Source organism: Panthera leo, chromosome E1 (assembly GCF_018350215.1).
Source record: "Panthera leo isolate Ple1 chromosome E1, P.leo_Ple1_pat1.1, whole genome shotgun sequence".
In the NCBI taxonomy this organism is placed as follows: Eukaryota; Metazoa; Chordata; class Mammalia; order Carnivora; family Felidae; genus Panthera; species Panthera leo.
Window position 1 is genome coordinate 7196067 of NC_056692.1, and position 22856 is coordinate 7218922.

The window sequence follows — 22856 nt, forward strand, 5'->3', positions numbered from 1 at the left end:
CCCATACCGTTGATGGGACTGCTGAGATCTAGAACACATGTATTACCAGAGATGCATTTTTGTGGGTGATCATGCCCAGCTGGGAGTTGGTCAGGTCTGCCTTGTGAGCCCCACATGGAAAGAAATGACCCTTTAAAGTGGTTGAGATTTGGAAGATACCCAAGGCATTGAGTTCTTTGTTTATCTTTATACCAATATCACACGTTATTGAATACTATAGCTTTAAAACAAGCCTTGAAGTTCGGTACAATTAGCTCTCCAAGTTTGTTTTTCTTTTTCAAAGTTGTTTTGGTTAGTGTGGGTCTTTCTTGTTTCCCTATGGGTTTTAGAATGAGCTTGTCAATTAGAAAGAAAAAAAATACTGCTAAGAGTTTCATTGTGAATGCCTGATGGCAAATAATAAGGTTTCCAAGTATGCAAAGATTAAGAAACGTCGCCTTTCATGTACCATTCTGAGGAAATTATTTGAGGATTTACACCAGCAAAAATAGAGAGAGATCAAAGGGAGGAAATAGTGGAATGCAGGAAACACTGATAGACCCCAGTGGTGTCCATGAAGCCTAGAAAGCATCTGGTCTAGATTGTAGCAAGAGGTCAGGGGGCGGATGAGTGTCCCCAGGAAGAAAGTGGATTCCGTGCAGTCATAATGGAAATTCCGTGCACATAATGGAAAGGCTGAAATATTTTGAAGATGTAGTGGGACACACCACATTTTTTCAAGCAAGAAAAAAGAAAGGCACGTAGAGACTTCTGGCAAGGTGAGGGAGAAACCGCACAGGAAATCTGAGGTCAGAATATGAAACAAAAATTGACAATAGCATTTTTAAAAAGCTGTTGTTAGAACGTAAGAAAAAGAAATTCATTTAACCTTGATTCAAGAGGGATTCTGCTTTTAGGTGGTCCAGAGACAGTCATGTCGAAGCAGTAAAAATGTGATGCTTACACATGACTGGGCTAAGCAGTAAAGAGTAACTAACATATAGTGAGTCTTTACTGCCTGCCATGGGTTAGTGATACCACCTTCACAGCAACCCCAAAGATATACATTATTTTCCTCTTTTTAGAGATGAAGAACTAAGGCAAAAAGTAGTTAAGCAACTTGACTAAGATTACAAAGCTAATAAGTGATGGGGGAAGACCCTTACTAACGTGATCATATGATATTGTTGTTAAAAATATACAATAATAGTATATATAAGTATATAATAATGATATATATATAACATTCTAGAATGTAATGTTCATGCTGTCAGTCTCGCAATATGCAAACATGTATACAGTTCACAGAAGTCGGTAGGTAGGATGGGGGGAAGGTGAAGAGAGGAAAAGGAGGGTAATGGTCTCATCTCATGTAATGGGTAATAAGGGGATAATGTCTAAATTTGATGAACCAGATATAGAAGTATCAGCATTGGTTTTAAATTCTAAATGCAGCCAATGGAAAAACATTTATAATTATGTAATTACCCACAGTGAGAAGCATGTGGAAGGGGAAAGATAGGGATTGTGTAAGCAAACGAAATCTTCAGTTCTCATAACAGAAAATTAATAAATAGTTCCTAAAACGGATAGGTCAAACAATTATTCTGTAAGCATATTATATAACTCAGTGGCTCTTAACTCTCAAGATGCAGCAAAATTACCAACTGGGCATTAAAATTAATATCATTACATGAGTCCTGCCCCCAGGAATCCAGGTCAGTTAATATTAAGGAAGGGCTAGGATGCAGAAATTTAGAAAATTCCTGGGTATTTTTTTAATGTGAAGTTAGAAACCAGACCTCTGACTTAGAGACAAGAAGATCCACCAGAAGTATCTAATACAGAAACTGTTAAAAGTGGTCACATCTAGGGAGTAGGATTTGAGTTGAGAAAGATTGCAGTGGGAGACTTTATGCTTTTTAGTATAAAGTTGTTTGTATCATTAGATTTTATAATGTGCATAACCGTATTTTATAAATTACAAAGAAACACATATAATAACAAAATAAATAGTAAAATATTTGGATTTAGCTAGTAGATTACAAAAGAACCAGCGAAAACAATAGCATCTCAGGCTTGTGAGAAATGGATTTCCCACAAATACATAGCAAGATGTTAACAGTGGTCATCTGTGCATAAAGTGTTTATGCACAGCCTGTAATAGTCTTAGGTTTTTCATACTTTTAAAGGAGAAGTGACACATTGACACATATCTTAGAGATGCCAGTGAGCCTGTAAGGGTGCACATTTCTCAACTTGAGAAATAATTACTCAATGATACTGAATGCTTAGGCTATGAAAATATCTTCTGTGAATTACCTGCGTAAAATGTTTGCTCACAGCAATTGAATGACAGAATATTGCCATGAGACTACCAAGCTTCGTTCCCCAAAGCTAAGAAAGGTGTAATAAGTCCCAAGGATCCTCATTCCCAAATCAAGGGGCAGGGACCACCAACAGATTGCAGATTTGGCTCTGCCTGCATTAGCCCATCACCCAACCCGAAGGTATCAGAAGAGTTGACATGGAGAAAATTGCTTTGGAGAGAATGGTGGAAAAAGTGATGGCAGTTATTCCTTCTTCCTTTCTTCCTTTGTCGATCTGGAGAGGAGGAGAGTGCCACCATGCTCCCCAAGGCAGGTAAAAATCCTTGACGACTCAGATCTGTGTTCTCTGACCACGGAGATGCAGAGTCTGGGGTGTGATACAGACCTAAGAAAATGGAGCTGACAGAAAAGAGAGATGAATGCACAGGTGGGCGGGGGGTGGGAGGACGGGTTGTGTTTCCACTGGTGGCAAAAAAAAAAAAAAAAATGGGTTTCCCTTGGGATTAGATGTGGATGCAATGGAAGGGAGCCACCGTAGTGTCGTCTTTTAAAGGGTTCCCATCCAAGACGATATCTGGAATGGGGGAGGAGCACCAACACAGCGTTGGGTTACATTGAGTCATACATGTACATACGTGTACATTGAGTACATTGACCCTCCTTGAGTCATAGAAACCACAGCTAGAAGACCCCAGAGGAGGCTCTGTGGAAGACTCACAAATGATGCCACATCAAAAGAATCAGTCTGTGGAATCTGCCACCGCCGGAGGGTACCAAGACACGTTGTAATGATGCCATGCAAGTTCCTTTCTGCCCTCCCTTCCTCCCCTTCTGGTTCCAACACTGTGGGAGCTTCTTCCTGAGGAAGAGCAGTGGAGCCAGGACTCGGCGAAGAGGCAGCCCAGCCCCCTGCCCTCTGCTCTGGGCTTCAGGTCCGGAAGCAGGTGAGCCACGCTGAGGGCGGGGGAGTATCTTAAACTTGAATGGAATTTGGGGTTTTGTCACTGCTCCGAACTGGAGTTACTTGTTTACGAAGACAAGGTTGGAGTCTTCATTTTATGAGAGAGACAGAAAAAGCTGGGGAGCCCACATGAGATGAGAGCTAGGAGTGGATAGAGAGTTTTTCCACAGAACAAGGTTAACGGGAGATGGTGAAAAAGATTTCAGCCTACAGTTCGTGGCGTCCAGCTCATTCCAGTTGTGAAAATAATATCCCTGAGTTATTGTTATTAATTTAAGAATGTTGTTGTTTTAGGGGCGCCTGGGTGGCTCGGTCGGTTAAACATCGGACTTCGGCTCAGGTCATGATCTCATGGTTCGTGAGTTTGAGCCCCACGTCAGGCTCTGTGCTGACAGCTCGGAGCCTGGAGCCTGCTTCGGATTCTGTGACTCCCCCTCTCTCTGACCCTCCCCCGTTCATGCTCTGTCTCTCTTTGTCTCTCAAAAATAAATAAATGTTAAAAAAAAAAAAAAAAGAATGTTGTTTTGTTTTTGAGAATTAATCTGAGGGGTAGTTTTTGTGCACAGAAGGGACTCTTCAGAAGTTTATTTAATTTCTTTAATGTTTTGTTTATTTTTGAGAGAGAGAAAGCATGAGTGGAGGAGGGGCGGGGGGGGGGGTGGGGACAGAGGATCCAAAGCAGGTTCCACATTGACAGAAGCAAGCCCAGTGTGGGGCTTGAACCCACGAACCAAACTGTGGCATCATGACCTGAGCTGAAGTCAGACACTTAACCAACTGAGCAACCCAGGTGCCCTTATTTAATTTCTAAGATTAATATTTGACATGTTTCAGTTACAAAGTTAAAAGCTTAGCTCTTCCTTGCACTTTTAAGTTCTTTTTTTAATTTTTAAAAAATTCTTTTAAATTCTAATTATAGGGGCGCCTGCGTGGCTCAGTCGGTTAAGCATCCGGCTCTTGACTTCCACTCAGGTCATTGTCTCATAGTTCATGTGTTCAAGCCCCACATTGGACTCTACACTGACAACACAGAGCCTACTTGGGATTCTCTCTGTCTCTCTCTCTCTCTCTCTCTCTCTCTGTCCCTCCTCTGCTCATGTGCTCTGTTTCTCTCTCTCAAAAATAAATAAATAAATAAATAAATAAATAGTACTTATAAATTGTATTATTCTCTTAGCAATTTTACTATTCACTCTTAAAGTTCTTTTGATTAATGCATGGTCCTGGTTATAAATTTAAATAATTTAATTCCCTGGAGTATCTCAGATTGCATATTTAAATATGATATGTTTGACTTCCTTAACTTCTTTGTAACTTAAGCCATCCCTTAGGCTTCTAATAAGCATAAATATAATGTTTAACACTAAATATTAAAACCATTGTGTTTTTTTAAAGTTTTAATGTTTGGGTTTTTTTTTTTTTTTTTTTTTGGAGAGAGAGAGAGAGAGAGAGAGCACACACACATGGGGGAGGGGCAGAGAGAGAGTGAGACACAGAATCTGAAGCAGGCTCCAGGCTCCCAGCTGTCAGCACAGAGCCCGATGCGGGGCTCGAACCCATGAACTCAGTCAGGCACTTAACTGACTGAGCCACCCAGGTGCCCCACCACTGTGTTCTTTTAATTCCACATTTGAATGCTGAGTTCTGACTCTTTGGGGGGGGTGGCGGCGGTTTATAAGGTGCACACCACTAAGGAGGCTATTTTCCCTCTCAAGTAATCTATGTGAAATTAGGCAAGATATTTCTGACGGGTGGGAGGTCCAGAGTTGCATGCATTCAGGACCGTTATTTCTGCCAAGGAAGGACACTATTATATTAATCCGCGGATGATGTGGAGTTGCTTTTTCAGCATGTGGCAAAAAGAAAAATTTCAGCCAGGACGCCGACTGGATTCTTGTCAGCAACTTTGATGGGGTACCTTAAACCATGTTGATATTTGGTACGCGTCAATGACTCTGTAGATTTTCATGTGGTGCGAGACCTCTGGACTCATGTCTTGGGCATTTCTCAATTCCTTCTACTCATGGACACCTGCAACTTGAACCTAGGTTGATTACCTCATCAGATTTTCTCTTGCCTTGTAAGGCAAGGTCTTACATTATGTAGGTGTATTTTCTGTCTACTGCTGAATGCCTTTGAACTTGATGGAAGCCTGCATTCTTTCATCCTCCCAGACCACCCAATGCTTACAGATATTAAAATGATAATCGATAGGGTTTTGAATGCTTCACAGAGCTACAAAGCCATTCTCCTAAAGATTCATTCAAAAGAAACTTCAAATAAACAAATGAATGGAGACCTCAGTTTGTTGGTCTCTGTTGTAACCAGTTCTGTGGTTTTTCTATTTAACATTCATAGGAATGAAGCTGCTTAGATATTTATATTTTATAAATGAGGGCATTTGAATATAGAGAGACTTGGTAACTTACCCCAAAATATGTAGATAATAAGTAGCAGAATTAGGACCCAAACCCAATTGTAATTACAAACATTCCTTGTATTCTTCTGTCAGGCCTCCCTGCGTCTCCTTAAAAGTTCACTGAAGGCAGGCCAAAAGAATAAATGTCGACAGAAAATTTTGCAGTATTTTTTAGTTTCATGAAGAACAAAAAAAAAAACAGCTTTTTATTTATTTTTTATTTTTTTTAACATTTTTATTTTATTTTTGAGACAGAGAGAGACAGAGCATGAATCGGGGAGGGTCAGAGAAAGAGGGAGACACAGAATTGGAAACAGGCTCCAGGCTCTGAGCCGTCAGCCCAGAGCCTGACGCGGAGCTTGAACTCACGGACTGCGAGATCGTGACCTGAGCTGAAGTCGGACGCTCAACCGACTGAGCCACCCAGGCGCCCCTAAAAAGGGTGCGGGCGGGCACCTGGATGGCTCAGTCGGTTAAGCATCCAACTTTGGCTCTGGTCATCTTGTGGTTGGGGAGCCCAAGCCCCGCATCGGACTTGCTCTCTGTTGTCAGTGCAGAGCCCGCTTTGGATCCTCTGTCTCCCTCTCTCTCTCTGCCCCTCCCCCACCTTCTCTTTCTTTCTCCCTCAAAAATAAAGCCATTAAGAAAAGGATGTATGTTATGTTTGGTAAGCATTTCTGACCCACCTCTGCTTCTTCAGGAGCATGAAATGCTACTGAATCCTGGAGGAAGAAAAGATCTCTGTTACAAGACATTGATTGTCTGTGTAAAGTGGGTTCATCAAGGGTTGGGACTTTCCGTAGTCAGGAACACTGGCATTTTTCTCTGCTATATTTCAAATCTTACAGAAATTTCTCCAAACTTACAGAAATTTTTCCAAACTTATAGAAATTTTCTCCAAAAATATTGCTACCCGCAATATTTTTTAAGTTTATTTTTGAGAGAGAGAGAGAGAGCACAAGCAGGGGAAGGGCAGAAAGAGAGGCAGAGAGAGAGAATCCCAAGCAAGTTCCACACAGTGTGGAGGCTGATGCAAAGCCCGACGCGAGGCTCGAACCCGCGAACCGTGAGATCACGACCTGAGACGAAGTCGGATGCTCAACTGACTGAGCTCAGGTGCTCCAGTGTGGCTCCAGACGTCGTTCCGTTTCCTCCACGTTCCCACGGGGACCTTAAGTACTTCTGCAGCCTTCAGGGTTCATGAAAGACGGTTTACCTACTGCTCTCATGGACAGGGCATGGCGTTCTGAGCACAGCATTTCTCCAGGAAAAGTCTAGAGAGGACGCTCTTTAGAAGACGTCTCTCTTCACCCCAAGGAGGGAACCTGAACCCAGATCTAGAAGGGGCAGACGTCATTCTGACTCCACATCTACCACTTGATACTGGAAACAATGCCGTGATTGTTCGAGCCGTACAGAAGCTTCGCGAGATGTTTGCCAGATGGAGCATCTCTCAACCATTTTGTCTAAGGCAAATATGTATTCGTCAGAGAATAATTGGTAAGCGCGACTGTTAGAAGCAGTCTCTGTGGGAGAATTTCTCCTCCCCTGTTTTATCTCATGGCTAATATGCTTTTTGCAACTTAGGGGAGTATATCAGAACAAAGCTAGTCTGTGAAAGGGGATTAATCTAGTGACTCCCTAATTCTGCGTTTCTCACCAGATCTTACGTGGCTTCTGGGCATCAGGGTAGAAAAATAATGGGAAAGGAGGAAACTGTTGTCGGGGCCAACCTTGCTGGTTAACCTTGGCCTCGTGGAGACTCTGGCAGACTGTAATGCTTGAATGCTCAATCCAAATATAATTTATATTACAGTTATTGATTGCTTCTGCTACCTCAGAATGATGGAAACAGACTTGGAAGTCATCAGGAAAAAAAGGTAGAGACTATTATGAGAGCGCTTATACATCCAACAGTTTGTGGTTTTCCCTTCGCATAAACTTGGGACTTGAAACCCAAGGCCAAGTGGGAATCGTAGCCATAAAAAACATGGGCATCTATTTTACTCCCTCAAACCATTTTGAAGAGCTCTGATTATAGTATCCGCCCCACCTTCCCCCCCCCCAAAAAAAAAAAAAAAATTCAACCCCAAATCCCCTTAAAGATTAACAAGCTGACAAACCTTGCTAATGTCAAGGAGAGGAAAACAGCTCCCTGCTAGCTGCCGGAAATGGACTCCAGACTTCCTCTTTCTTCAGCTGAGGACACTATGTAACTGTTCAGAAATGTGAAGGTTGCTTAAAACATGATGACTATTACAGGACAGAGACACAGGCTTCTAGGGAGCCAGGTAGCAGCCTGCAGCCAATGAATCAGACCCCAGCCGGGCCTGATGTTCAGCAAGGAGGTGATTTATAATGGGATACAGGGGCAGCGGCGGATACACCTCAGAGGTTGGATAATCCAGACCAGCTGGGCGTAGATTGTGACACTTCCCTCCCCGGCTTTTGCTCCCTGCGGAATGTGGGCAGAGCAGGTCTGTGCGGGGACAGCTCTGAGACATCCGACACACAAACGTGCAGGTTTATTAGGAAACGGTCCCACTGTATGTCTTTCTGAAACCCGTGTCAGCCCAGAGGAAATATCCCAGCAGGAGTTAGACTCATCGGAATTCTGGAAACCATAAGAAAGTCAGAGTATATGAAAGATGGCTTCTTCCCCTCACCCTGTCGGGTTTTCCCCCCTTTGGTGTGTGTTGGGGGGTACTTTGGCCGAGTGCACAAAAATCATCATTTGTAGCATTATCTATCTCAAAAGATTATTAGCTCTATAGTCTATAATATACTTCGGGCCATAATAAGTTTTATTTTGGGTTCCTCAGCTATATAACACTATATTACACTTACCTCCCATAAATATACATGATATTTACCAGCAGAGCAATGTACTCGGTATGTAATATTATCATTCCAATAAACAGAACACTTAAATACTACACAACTGTTACTCTAGAAACAGAGAAAGTCCATAGACACAATCGTAATACGAAGGACAGTTTTCACAAAGTGGGAAAACATACATATTCTATTTTCAGAAACATTTCTAGACCTCTTTCTGTATAGGAAGCAAATAGGACATTTTGTTGTGATCTTATCTTCAGCACTTTAACCAAACCCGTGACAACTGACTGAACGTAGGTCAACTGGTGGTGATTTCACATCTCCACCACATTTCCTTGTTCTCTGTTCACGACCACCCTCCTGCTTCCCCTGCGCTCTCCTGTTTGCGACCAAGGGCTAGGGCAGGAAACTCGTTTCCCTAAACCATACCATACATCACAATCTTATTCCGTCCTTTGGGAACATGTGCTCTGAGCAGGTTCGTCTTGACTTTTCTGACAAGTTACCAGGACCACATTAAAATGTAATTTAAACTTTTACAACTCAACTGATATTGTCGAGTCCACAAGCTCAGTATGGGGAGCTCATTGTAGGAAGGAACTTGTCTAGTAAATTCTTTTGCAGAGCAAACAAGGACCAGGATGGTTTGAGGCCGCTCCTCTGTGACATTAAATGTGTCAAGTCGCTGGAGAAATCCATAAAGAGTTTTGAGAGGAAAATTGACTAACCTCCCAATTCCTAGGCAAAATGCTACTCACGTGTGAAAATAGGAAAAGCTCCCAGATACGCAAATAGTCAGAGCATGCAACCCACATACCTATCCAGAAAAATGTTACCCCAAACTGAACTCAAATGTAATAAGAAACTGTGGCAATCTTTAAAAACTCAGACTCTGTAATGAGGAAGTAGTATAAAGGGCTAGAAATGAAACTTGGAATTGTTTACATACATAATTAAGTCTTAATACATTTAAAATAAAGTTGCAAAGCACTGTGGAATTGCCATAAGTGATTTTGAAAGATTAGAAGGCTTTAAAATGAGGAAAAAAATAATAAGCAGCTTCTAAAATCTCCTATTTCACATAAAACAGAAAGTGGAAAAAAATAAGGAATTTTATAATTTTCCGAACTGAAAGAGAAATGGTAGATAGTGTTTCCTACTTGAGATTGATAATGAAAGAGCTAATGGATAGAGTTTAAAAAAAAAAAAAAAAAAAACACTTAAAACGAAGCTATAATTGAATTAAAAGCAGGATTTATATTTTTAAATTCCCTAGAGAAAACAAAGAAATATATATGGCTCATATCCCAAACGATAGGAAAAGAAAACCAATGTATGAGCGTAGAGAGGAAAGAATAAAGCAGGATGGCATGGAGACAATAAATGTAAATTGGAAACTGGTTCAGCATAAGAAAACAAAGACCATAAGCTCACAGCACAAAAGGAGAGGTTAACTATTTTGAGTGTAATGGAGACAAAGGAACCTGGAGAAGTTACATTCAAAGGATATGAAAACATGTCAGTTAAATGCAAAGGGAAAAGAAATCACGTGTCACATTAATATCAAGACGCATAGAATTCGCAACAACCTCAATAGGTAAAAGATACGGGAAGAATTCCAGGTTATCTACATAGAAGTTTCAGTCAGGGCTCTCCACTGGATTCAGCTCCCAATGCAAATGACCAAATGAGTATATTAGAGAAAACTCTGGATGATGACCGGAACTCAGAGAGAGATGTTGCTATCCCTTAACATTCGGAGAAGCGTGGCGGTTCATGGTACAAGCAAAAGACAGACGGAGGGGTTGCCCGGATGAGAATCTCCACCGGGTGAGACTGACCAGGCAAGAAGATACTGGCTTCCTGCTGAACCTGTGTGAACGATCTGTAAAAAAACTACACCCAGGGACAAATGGTACCAATGATAAGTAACTATTCATCAAAAGGAATTATTTAGGGGCAACTGGGTGGCTCAGTTGGTTAAGGTCTGACTCTTGGTTTGGGCTCAGGTCATGGTCTCACAGTGGGTGAGTTCAAGCCCTGCATCAGGCTCTGCGCTGACAGCACAGTCTGCTTGGGATTCTCTCTCTCCCTTTCTCTCTGCCCCTTCCCCACTCACTCTCTCTCTCTCTCTCCTTCTCTCTGCCCCCCTCCCATCTTTAAATAAATAAATAAATAAGTAAATAAATAAATAAATAAATGAGAAGCAAGGTTTAAAATCACAAATCAAGTTCCATCTTAAGAAATTGTGAAAAGGAGGATAAATCGTACCTTAGACAAGGAGCAAGGATAGAATAATAAAGACAAAGTTAACCAAATAGGTAAAACTAATAGAGAAAATCAACAAAATTCATGCTTGGTTTTTTTTTTGAAAAGACTAAAGAAAATTGATACAGTGTCTAGGAACAGTGATCAAGAAAAAGAAAAAAAAGAAGACACAAATGAACGCCAGGAATTACAAGGGTGATATCATCACAGATTCTATAGATTTCTTAAAAAGGATATTATGGGGGACTTTATGCCAATAAATACAATGACTCAAATGAAATAAGCACATTCCTTTGAAAACATAACTTTACCAAAACTGACTCAGGAAGAAATAGAAGATCTGAATAGTTTCAACTCTTTTAAAGATATTTTTTTCATGTTTTTATTTTATTTTCAAGAGAGAGTGAGCGAGCAGGGGAGAGGCAGAAAGAGAGGAGGACAGAGAATCTAAAGCAGGCCCTGCTCACAGCGCAGAGCCCAACTCGAGGCCTGAACTCAGGAACCTAACTGTGAGATCATGACCTGAGCTGAAGTTGGTCGCCCACCCGATTGAGCCACCCAGGTGCCCCTAAAGATATTTAATCCATGATCAAATACCTTCTCCCACCAAAGAAGCTCCAATTATGTCAAACATTTAAGGAAAAACTACTGCCGATTTTACTTGAACTCTTTTTTTTTTTTAATGTTTATTTGTTTGTGTATTTATTGGGAGGGGGGAGGGAGAGAGAGAGTCCCAAGCAGGCTCCACACAGTCAATGCAGAGCCCAGTGTGGGGCTCAGTCTCATGAACTGTCAGATCGTGACCTGAGCTGAAATCAAGAGTTGGGTCCTTAATTGGCTGAGCCACCCAGGCGCCCCTCACATGAACTCTTTAGAAATGATAGGAGCCAGCCCTTAAATTACTGATTCTATTATTTACTTTCTTCTAATTATTTTTCTGATTTTAGACGCGCTCATTTTCTCCTGCGGTTTGTAATTCCCTTGCCCGTTTTCCATCTCATTGAGTTCATCATCTCATTTAGTTTTTCTTATTCCATTTTGAAATAAAATGATTTAATCTGTTAGCTTGCATTTGACTGCAGTTTGGACTGCATTCTGAAGTTCTCAGTTTTGTTTTCATCCAAATACTCTGTAATTAAAACGTCTTTGCACACACACTTTACAGGACGGTGTTAGGTTCTTTTCTCCCCATTTCTAAGTATTTAGGATTTTGTCGCTGTTGTCATAAATTCTGTCAATTTCTAGTTTTATTGCATCGTGACCACATTAGAGTGTCTGCACATTCTTTCCTTTTAGAAATCATTGAAGGCTTTTTGTACTGTAGATTATGATCAATTTTCAAAATTCTCCCTGGGGCTTTGTAAAGAATATGTATTCTCCGTTGGTTAAAAAGTTTGACATATCTAGTAAATCAACCTTATTTCTTTTATTATCCAATTACGCATGTTATGTCTACTTGACCAAATGTGGTGTGTTAAAATCATCAACATTCATATTTCTGTTAATGTTGTCTACACTTACCAAGAGTCTTTCCTTTATATGCTGCGAAGACGTTTCATTTGATGGATCAAGTTTCGTGCAATTATACCTTTATTGAGGCTGATAATTACTATCAAACTGAAATGGATTCTTTCCCCTTAATACACTCTACCCGCCATTGTATGTCGTCTAACGGTAATGTCCCTTTGTCTTCTTTTTTGCTCAAACTTGCCCTAATGCGTTCTCATCCATCACATATATATTCCGTGATACTTGGCTTTGGTTGTGTTTCTTACAGTCATCATCACATAGCTACAGTTCTTTCAATTAATTGAAGCGTGCTTGTGCTTTAAGAAAAACAAACGTCTTGAAAGAATTTTAGATTACCGGATTTCCAGAAGGTTACAGAGAGTTCCTACACCTTCTTCCTTTGGGCTTCTCCTAATCTTAACATCTTAGATCGCCGTGGTATAATCCTGTTAACTAAATTAATACTTCACTGGGACTTCACTAGTTTCTCCACTGTTTCTGGTTCCAATCCAGGATGCCGGGTTGCATTTAGTTAAAATGTCTCCCTGGGTGACAGTCCCTTAATCTTTCCTTGTTTTTCAGGTCAACGTTTTCCAGACATGTTGGTAGAATACCCTTCACCTTAAGTTTGTCTCGTGTTTTCTCATGCTTGGACGAAAGTTACAGATTTGGGGAGAAAATGGTGCAGAGGAAGTCGCTTCTCATCACATGCTATCGGGCAGCATGTGATACCATGACTTACAACTGGTGATATTGACCTTCTTTACTCACCTAAGATGGCGTCTTCCGGGTTTCTCCACCGCAAAATCATGATTGGCCCTTTCTGTAGGTTAGTCATTAGAACCAGTCACTGAATCCAGCTCAAATTCAAGGGGGGGTGGGTGGAAATGAGATGCCACCTCCTGGAGGGAAGGATACCAAAGAATTGTGTGGACATCTGTTAAAACCACCAGGGTAATGAACAAACACAATGGGAGAAACTCTGCGGCTGTGCAAATATCCTGTTTAAGATACCCTTCGTGTTTCATCGGCTAGCTTTACCATTTATCAGTGGATCTTGTCTGCAGCAATCATCCCTATGGAACTTTAATGGTGGTGTTAGCTCTCCCTGATCCCTTCTGTATTTACTTACTGGAATTTTTCTTTCAGGGCTGTCTGTCCCTTCTCCACTTATTGATTGACGGATGATCATTTTTTAATTTTATTTTAAGTCCGGCATAGCTCACATGCAGTGTGGTATTAGTCTCAGGTGTACAATAGAATGATTCGACCCTTCCATACACTCGTCCATGCTCATCAAGATAAGTGCACTCTTCACCTATTTACTTATTCCATCAAGTATTGAAAGCGGTATGGACTTGAGAATATTTATTTTATTCTTCGGTTATGATCCAAAGCTAAATGCTATTATTATATATTTCGTTGCTCACCTTGCTCGAGCGTGGCCACCAGGATCTCTTTTGGGTTACCCCGTGTCTTTTTGACATGCCCCTATTTTGTTTTTAAGTATTTCATTGGTTTTTTTTTTTGGGGGGGGGGGGCGCTACAAGACCCTCATCTTGTATTTTCCCGGCACAGCCTTAGAATCAGCCACTGTTCTAGAGAGCCTTGATCCCTTTTATTGAAGAACAGTATTCGGGTAATGCTATACATTCAATATTTGTGTTCCCCGCCAATTCATATGTTAAGTCCAAACGCCCAATGTGGTGCTATTTGGACGTGAAATCTTTGGGAGGTGATGCGCTCGTGAGGGGGCAGTCCTTAGGAAAGAGACCCCGAGGAGCCCCCTGTCCCTCCTGCCATGTGAGGACACAGCCGAAGGATGGCCATCAGCGAACCAGGGTGGGCCCTCACCAGACACCAGATCTGCTGGCACCTTGATCTTGGGCTTGCCAGCCTCAAGAACTATGAGAAATACATTTCTGTTGCTTCTAAACCATCCAATCTGTGGTATTCCGCTAGAGCAGCCCGAACGGAGACAGAAACCAGGATCTGAGTGCACCTGTCTGTTGCCAATGTGGTGTCGCTTCTAGGAAGCACTCAGCATCGAGAGCAGGATAATACCCGTGTGTATTCTAAAGCCTTGTATCCGAGCCTGGTCTATACTTCTGTACCTACTTGGACCCATATGAAATAATAGCATCATGACAATTATAATCATGAGGTGGTACCAGCAGCCTCTGCCTCTTACCAGCAACGGAAGCTTCATGCTAGCATCTTCTGCTTGCTTGTTTCTAGCCATTCTCCCTCACCGAGGGGAACCTGACTCCCCTTATCTACAGTAGCTTATTTCTTTGCGCAAGCATCACATACACGTGGCTTGTGAAACCCTTGCCCACGTGAGAAGCAAGCTCAACGATGTGCCTGAATGGTTCATTTTGTGTTCAGTCTTGCAGTAACCAATCCAAACCTCATTTTCCAACGTACCGAGACCCTCTCCCCCTCTTTGCTGCTGTGTTTGTGTTTTCGTGGAGTGGTTGAGCCATTTTTCAAACACTGTAGTTTTTTCCTCACTCTTTTATGGAGTTTTAGAAGTGGAGAAGAAGGGGCGCCTAGGTGGCTCAGCTGGTTAAGCATCTGACTCTTTTTTTTTCATGTTTATTTTTGAGACAGACAGAGACAGAGCACAAGTGGGGGAGTGGGAGGGACAGAGAGAGAAGGAAACACAGGATCCGAAGCAGGCTCCAGGCTCTGAGCGCTCAGCACAGAGCCCGACGTGGGGCTCGAAGCCAGGAACTGTGAGATCCTGACCTGAGCCGAAGTCGGATGCTCGACCGACTAAGCCACCCAGTCACCCCAAGCATCCAGCCCTTGATTTCAGCTCAGGTCATGATCTCACTGTTCATGATTTCAAGACCCCCCCCCATCGGACTCTGTGCTGACAGTGCAGAGCCTGCTTGGGATTCTGTTTCTTCCTCTCTGCCTCTCTCCTGCTAGTTCGTTCTCTCTCTCTCTCTCTCTCTCTCTCTCTCTCTCTCTTTCTCTTTCTCTTTCAAAAATAAATAAAGGGACGCCTGGGAGGCTTAGTCGGTTAAGCACCGACTTCGGCTCAGGTCATGATTTCACGGCTTGTGAGTTCCAGTCCCACATCGGGCTCTGTGCTGACAGCTCGGAGCCTGGAGCCTGCTTCGGATTCTGTCTCCCTGTCTCTCTGCCCCTCCCCGGCTCACGCTCTGTCTCTCTCTGTCTCAAAAATAAATAAACATTAAAAAAAATAAATAAAAACTTTAAAAAGTAGAAGTAGAGAAGAATCTGATATCAGTCTACTTTTGTTTCTTTGGGTTTAGATTTTTTTTTTTCCTCCCCTTTTTGGATGTATTCATAGTAATTTTCTTGAAACTCTAAAATATCATCAAGTTGATATCTTACCACCCACCTGGGTGGCTCAGTCATTTAAGCATCTGACTTTGGCTCAGGTCATGATCTCGAGGTTCATGGGTGTGGGCCCCGTGTCGGGCTCTGTGCTGACAACTCGGAGCCTGGAGCCTGCTTTGGATTCTTTGTCTCCCTCTCTCTCTGCCCCTCCCTGCTCACTCTCTCTCTCTCTCTCTCAAAAATATATAAACATTTAAAAATTTTTAAATATCATCAAGGTAAGTCTGGATCTTAGCCCTGTTTCTTAAAATGTGCACGGTGCTTAATAAACCAATTAGTTCTGCCGACTCGGGTCTTTCTTTGGGGAAAAATTCTTACTTTTTCCTTTGAAGCTAAAATGAAAATGTTCTAAGTTTAAAAGGCCTGCGTGCCTGGGCAGGCTCTGGGGCAATGCAGGTGATTTCCTCTTAGGAGACGAATATAAAGATGGAGAAAGGGGCGCCTGGGCGGCTCAGTCGGTTGAGCATCCGACTTCGGCTCAGGTCATGATCTCGCGGTCTGTGAATTCAAGCCCCACGTCGGGCTCCGTGCTGGTGGCTCAGAGCCTGGAGCCTGCTTTGGATTCTGTGTCTCCCTCTGTCTCTCTGCCCCTCCCGCACTCATGCTCTGTCTTCTCTCTGTCTCAGAAATAAATAAACATTAAAAAAAAAAAGATGGAGAAAGGAGCACCCTTTGTCTTTAGCCCCAACAGATTTTCCTTTTTTGTTTTTAAAATTTTATTGTGCTAAGAACACTGAACATATTTAACCCTTTTAATAGATTATTAAATGTACACTACATACTGTTATCTACAGGCACAAGGTTGTCCAGCCGATCTCTCGGACTTACTCATCTTGCATAAATGAAATTTTATACGTGTTGATTAGCAGCCCCTCATTTTTCTTTCTCCCCAGCCCCTGGCAACCACCATTCTATTTTTGCTTCCATGTTTAAAATATTTTCTCTATTTAATTATCTCAAATTAGTGGAAGCACACAATATTTGTCCTTTTGTGTCTGGCTTATTTCATTTAGCACAATGTCCTCCGGGTTCATCTGTGTTGTCACATTGCAGGATTTTTTTCTTTTTGAATTCTTCAATATATACCAGTGTGTGTGCATGTGTGTGTGTGTGTGTGTGTGTGTGTGTGTGTGTGTGTGTGTGATTTTTTTAAATCCATTCATTTGTCAATGGATACTTAGGTTGTATCCACATTTTGGCTATTCCTGTCATGAACGTGAGACACAAGTGTCTCTTTGAGATCCTGATCTAAATTCTTCCAGGGGCGACTGGGTGGCTCAGTCGGTTAAGCGTCCAACTTCAGTTCAGGTCATGATCTCGCGGTCCGTGAGTTCGAGCCCCGTGTCGGGCTCTGCGCTGACAGCTCGGAGCCTGGAGCCTGCTTCGGATTCTGTGTCTCCCCCTCTCTCTGCCCCTCCCCTGCTCATGCTCTGTCTCTCTCTGTCTCTCCAAACTAAATAAACATTGAAAAAAAAAATTTAAAAATTCTTCCAGATGGACACCCACAAGGGGGATTGTTGGATCTCATGGTAGCTCTATTTGTCGTTTTTTGAAGGATCCGCCATATTGTTTTCTATAGTGGCAGTACCATTTTGTATTCCCACCAACAGTGCACAAAGGCTTCAATTTCTCTACAACCTCGCCAATCATCAGGACAATGTAAATCATGATGTGCTGTGGCCTTGGCAGGTTTTCAGGTGGTTCCTTAGATACAGCCATTCCTTCTGAAAACCCCGATTAATGCCAGGGAACTAAAATCCTCTACCACTGACATCGTCTAGGCTGCATTCATACAAACCAGGACTGAGAACCACTGCAGAAAGTCGGGCAGCTGTGAACGAGTCAGTTGGAGACAGCGAGGACTTGGTGGAAAACCGGCTGGTGGTTTGGTCCCATTACAGCACCTGATTCAACATCGGCACAAATCTCTGGTTGGAACTTGGTGGAAAGGCATGCATTTCCACTCGCAGGCAGACACTGTGGGGACAGGGCAATTCAGAGGACCGGCCAGGAGGGCTCCAGCACTGCCAAGCCTCGAGTATCAGAGACTCCCTTACATGCTCCTGCAGGCTGTGTTCTCCCCATCAGCTGCCAACACGCTGGTCCTGTCCCAAGAACTCAAGTGCCATCTGCAAAGTTGGCAGAAGATTATGGCGAAGACTGTTGGTTATGTGCCATGGGGATCGTTCTGGAGCAGAAGGGAGTGAGCAGGTGAGTCTTCCATCTGCAAATAATGTGCTCTTTGCCCCCAGCCCCAGGACAGACAGATCACTCTCCACTCCCCCCATTAGGGGCTCGGAGTACCTGAGTCTCGGATGCTGAGTGCACAGTGGGTGATTTTATGGCGTTGGTCTATGACGCTGGTACGTGCCCTAGCAAGACACTGCATTGTCATCAGAAAGTCTGGATTTGGGTCCTGGATCTTCCTCTGTGCGCTCTGGACAGACCCTTCACTTTCTCCAACTATAGAATTGGGACAGCGATCCTGGTGCCACCCCCTCACAGAGATGTTCGGAGGCTCGCCCGAGAGACAGACCACAAACGTGTATGAGAAGCTGGTGTTGCCAGTTCAGCCGTCCATAGCCACGTGACAGGAAGATGCCATCGTTAAGGGAACGGCCTCTGGACTCTGCCGACCAGATGACTCTCAGCAGGTGTGAACTCGGAAGGTTGATGAATCGCTGTGCCTCAGTTTCCTGGGAAAGCGATGCTACCAGTCCCTGCCCCAGAGCTGTGTCGTAGAGATAATACGTGTTAAGTCCTATTTCTCTGTGCCTGGCACAGAGCAAAGGTAATTAAACCGCCCCTATTGCCTTGGAGCTGTTTTCCAGCCCCACAGGGTTCTTGCACCTGCTGCGCACCCTAAACGTTCAGAAAGGTCTTATTCCTCCATTTTCCCAGATTAATTGGAAGAACATCGTGGAACCGGCTCCCTGGGAAATGTATACCTCACGGACTCCACCTTATTTTCTACTGCATACGAGCATCCCGTGGCTTATTTGCGATAACGGATAGTGGTGTTTTTAAAAATAAAGGGGATCTTCTTTTTTTGCAGCCTTTTAAAGAAAGTTTGGTTTAACAGGCATTAATCCAGCAAAGCAAAAACAAAAATAGATTCTTCCTGTTTTCTCATGTAGAGCAATTCAACTCTCAGACTCAGCTCTGGACCACTTCCTTCTACCACTAGAGCTTAGAATTTGCCACTTGTGAGTACTTGGATTAAGCTTGTAGATCAGGAAATTCTCCTATGTTGCACGAAATGGCTGCTGTGGCCCCTCAGTCACAAATATCTGCTTAGCAATTCTAACTGGAAGGATTTCTTCAAGAGTTCTTAAGAGTCTAGGAAAGACTCACTCAGACTGTCCCGACAACTTAGGACACATGATCCCTGCTAGATGAAAATTTACAGTCAGAGGTGTGGTTCACTCCACCCAGACCTGCTTAGCCACGTCACTCTGTGATGAGAGGTCATCCTTCCTAGCCACGTGAAGAGGGTTCCGTGCCAGGGAGAGGACCTCTGGTATTGGAAGGAGTGAGGAACCTATGCAGGACCGACAAAAACAAAAGACAAAGACCCCCTCAAGCATCAACGTTAAGGCCAAGAGGTTCTTGGTCTGAGCCATTGACCACACCACCAGGGTAGGGGAGCAAATTTTGCCACCCCCAAAATATGTCTCTCTGGCATATTGATTATTTTAAGCTAGTTATTTTTAAGAAACTAGAGACACAAAAGAAGCTGTGAAAAATCAAAAGTTGTCCTTTTATAGGAGACGTGTATATTTATAAGAGAAATCCATTTGTAAGAGAAATCTCCATTTGTAAGGGTGTGTCCCTCGCTGTACCTGGGAGTATGACTCAATCTCTAGAAATCCTTATCAATGCAGAAATCTGCATAAAATCCTTATCCTTGTTTACTCTGCTTTTCCTAGTAAACTCTCACACCTGACTTTCCACCCCCAACATCTTCTTTTGTCTTTAGCTGAACATGGTATTTAAGGTGATGGTGGCTTTGACTATTTCAGAGTTACTCAGTTTTTCTGGGTCTTTCCCCTGTATACAGGAAGTACACGTGGTATTAAAGTTTTCTTTGTTTTTCTCCTGTATGTCTGTCTCCCGTCAATTTAATTAGGCCAGCAAAGAACCTAGAACAGAAGAAGGAAAAACTTTTCCGCCCCTGCACCCCTATGTCAATCTTTCTGGAATACTGCTGTCCTGAATTTCTCCCATATTCAAAAACTTGTAATGATTTCCCATTGCTTAGTAAATAAATCTGGATTGGAGATAGTTAAGGGAAAGCACTCAAGGTCATCTATGATCTAGCACCAATTTATCTTGAATTTTAGACTCCATATCCCCCCCCTGCCTTCTGTATAAAGACTTCCTTAGGGACAGAGAGTATGTAGTTGCTGTCCCACAAATCCACTTTGCCTAGTCCTGCTCCTGGGTCATTATTCAAGCTGTTACGCCATTGAAATGCCTGCCGTCTTTCATTGTAACATCCTACAAGGCCCTTTCTAACTCCATTACTTTTGTGAAGACTTTCATGACCTACTTTCTACCATCCAGGATGGCAATAGGTAGGAAATGATGGTGGGAGACAGTGGCTGTGGACAGAGCTCCCTCCTCAGAGTGTCAGAAGGGAAGATGCCTGCCACGAATGCATCATTTTTACATTTAAAAATCATGTCTTTCACGCTTTATGCACCCCGGCTACTGTTCCGCCAAAGAAGAGCGTTGGACTCTACGATTTGTAAGGTCCTATCTAACTCCATTATTTGAGAATCCATTCATTCCTTTTTCAGGAGCTATTTGTCCTTTTTCAGGAAGACACAAATAAACACCTACCCCTCACAGTGTTCACTGCTCCCTCAAAAAATGGATGGAAGAGACATAAATGAATGGAAGAGACAAAAAAATGACTGTCAGCCTCTCTGCCTATATGGGGAGAACAGAAATAAAGTCCCTTTTGATACATGTCTCTTCTCTCCAGTGGAATCAATCAACCTTTAGAGCAACATTTGTGCATCCATTTGCTTTCCTAGGGGGTGGGACGGTGCCAAATTCTGCCAAGAAAACAAGAAACAGTATAATGGGTGATAGTACCGTTTTAGAAATTTGCATGCAAGGTGATTTTTAAATTATGGTTTATTAAGCATAGCATATGCATAAATTTCCAAGAAACAGGCTACTCACAAAGGTGTAATGAATATAACCATCGTCATTTCCAACATTTCATTTTGCAGCTCCATTTACTTGAGACGATCGGATGCAAAAAGATATTGTACGACATATTTCCTTTTCATGAGTATACTTAGACACTGTGGGAGGAAATGGGATCCTTGTAGTTTGGTAGTGGGGAGAAGAGTTAAGGGAACATGAAGGGTGAGTTTCAGGTGTTTTTTGTTCAGTAGTCAAAACAATTTCACATTATCTTGCCCCAAGGTATTGCCCCAACCGATGTGTCAGGAGATGTCATTACACTGTCGTCTGGGCTGACAATCATATTAGTACACACCCGCAGTCCCACAGGTCATGCGCCTCTCTGGCAAACGCTGATGAGTTTATTAACATATACAGCATCACTTGGCCAAGTCTCCTTGTTAATCTACACTTACAGATGCACAGTGGTTGATGGAGTTGAAATGCTTCCCTGGTTAGGGCGCACAATGGCCCCAAATCAAAATACGTAGCAGAAACAGCAAGCCGACTGCAGGGTCGGGGCATGGAAAGTCCCTCCTTTATTTTATGAATTCAGATATCTGTGGGTTGCTGATAAGGTCTGTACACTCATGTTTTTCTAACAAATGGTTCTCATGAAAAAGCGTAAGAACACCAAACAGATACGATTTTTCCTTCGCTATGGTGTAGAAGGTGCGGTAATCTACAGATCAGTCCGCTTACCGCATAGTATCTGCGTGACCTTTGACCAGCAAGGTTACTCAAATCCTCAATCTTGGTTTTCTCATAGGTAAAATGGGATGCATCTATCTACCCACTTAATCGTTCATGGACTTCCTGCTTCCCTCTGCAGACCGGAAGTTTTTAGAGAGTAAGAACTCTGTTATCTAGTTATTTTCTCCCTTAAGCAGTCTCTGTCCCTTGCAACCTGACCATTCTCCCTCCTGCTACAGATGTGCTGGGTCCTACATTCTCCTGTGCTACAGGTTACCATGTAGGTACCCTCCCCAGGTTTTTCATGGATGTCGCCCTGTTACCAGCTCATTTGCATCCCTGTCACAAAGGATCACAGCCAGCAACATTATGCCTTCTGTTAGCTGAAGAATCTTTCCTTGTCAGCCCTGTGATTTGTCCAGGGTCATTCGCGGGGGGTCCCCTCACCCATGCAGAATGTCTTCTGCCTTACTCAGGCTAGTTTCATTCAAGCCCACACTGAAAAAAACACACAAGCCCTATGTAAGAAGCCAACAGCACTTGGCTACACAGGAAGGAAGGTGCAGCTTCGGAGTCCAGAAGCATCCCAGCCGCGGACTGGAAATGCTACCCAAGAGCAAGATGACACCTGAGTCACAGGCAATGGCTGGTCCGAAACATGCCAGGCCAGAGGAATTAGCAGAAAGAGAACCTGAGGGTGTGGAAGCCAAGGGTAAAAGCAAAAGAGATGTGGCCAACTGGAAAATAAAATGTCAGTCCTCAGAGCAGATGAAAATGATAATGACATTGGATTGATTGAAACTAACCAAGTATCAGGCACTGCACTAAATGCTTTTCATGCATCATCTCATTTAATCCTCAAAACATCTCCAAGGGTATGATTATCCCCATTTTAGAGATGAGGAAACTATGCTTCATAGTTAAGTATTTTGCCCACAGACACACATATAACCAAGAAGCGGCAGAATCAAGAGTCGGACCCAAGATGTCCAGTGCCAGACCTCAGCCTTAACCACTCCTGGCATAGCCCCACTGCAGCCAAAGTCAAGAGCAGTTCCTGGAACAGAGCGACGTTTCAGCCCTACACATGTCAGAAACTTATACTCTACACTTTTGCAGCTTTACTTCATCTGTCTTAAAGAAGTAATTTCTGTTTATACCATTTTTCTTTCTAAGGAGCAAGTTAGGAGGTATTAGGCTGCTTTGGACCACGAATAACCAACACCGAACAAGAGTATCGTAAGGGCTTCGTTCTATCACAACACGTCTAGAGACAGGTCAG

At 42.9% G+C, this 22856-nt stretch overlaps 2 long non-coding RNA genes across 3 annotated transcripts in view; both read left to right on the forward strand.

Annotated features, from left to right (window-relative positions):
• LOC122205989 overlaps nt 1-22856 on the forward strand; it is a 140822-nt gene that overhangs the window by 89735 nt on the left and 28231 nt on the right. The window lies entirely within an intron of this gene.
• Nucleotides 640-22814, forward strand: LOC122205990. Of its 2 annotated transcripts, XR_006196333.1 has the most exons (3): nt 640-788; nt 21651-21731; nt 22751-22814. It is a non-coding gene; the product is annotated as an uncharacterized LOC122205990 (long non-coding RNA). The 2 variants fall into 2 exon arrangements; XR_006196332.1 differs by lacking the exon at nt 22751-22814 and having other exon boundaries at nt 21651-22352.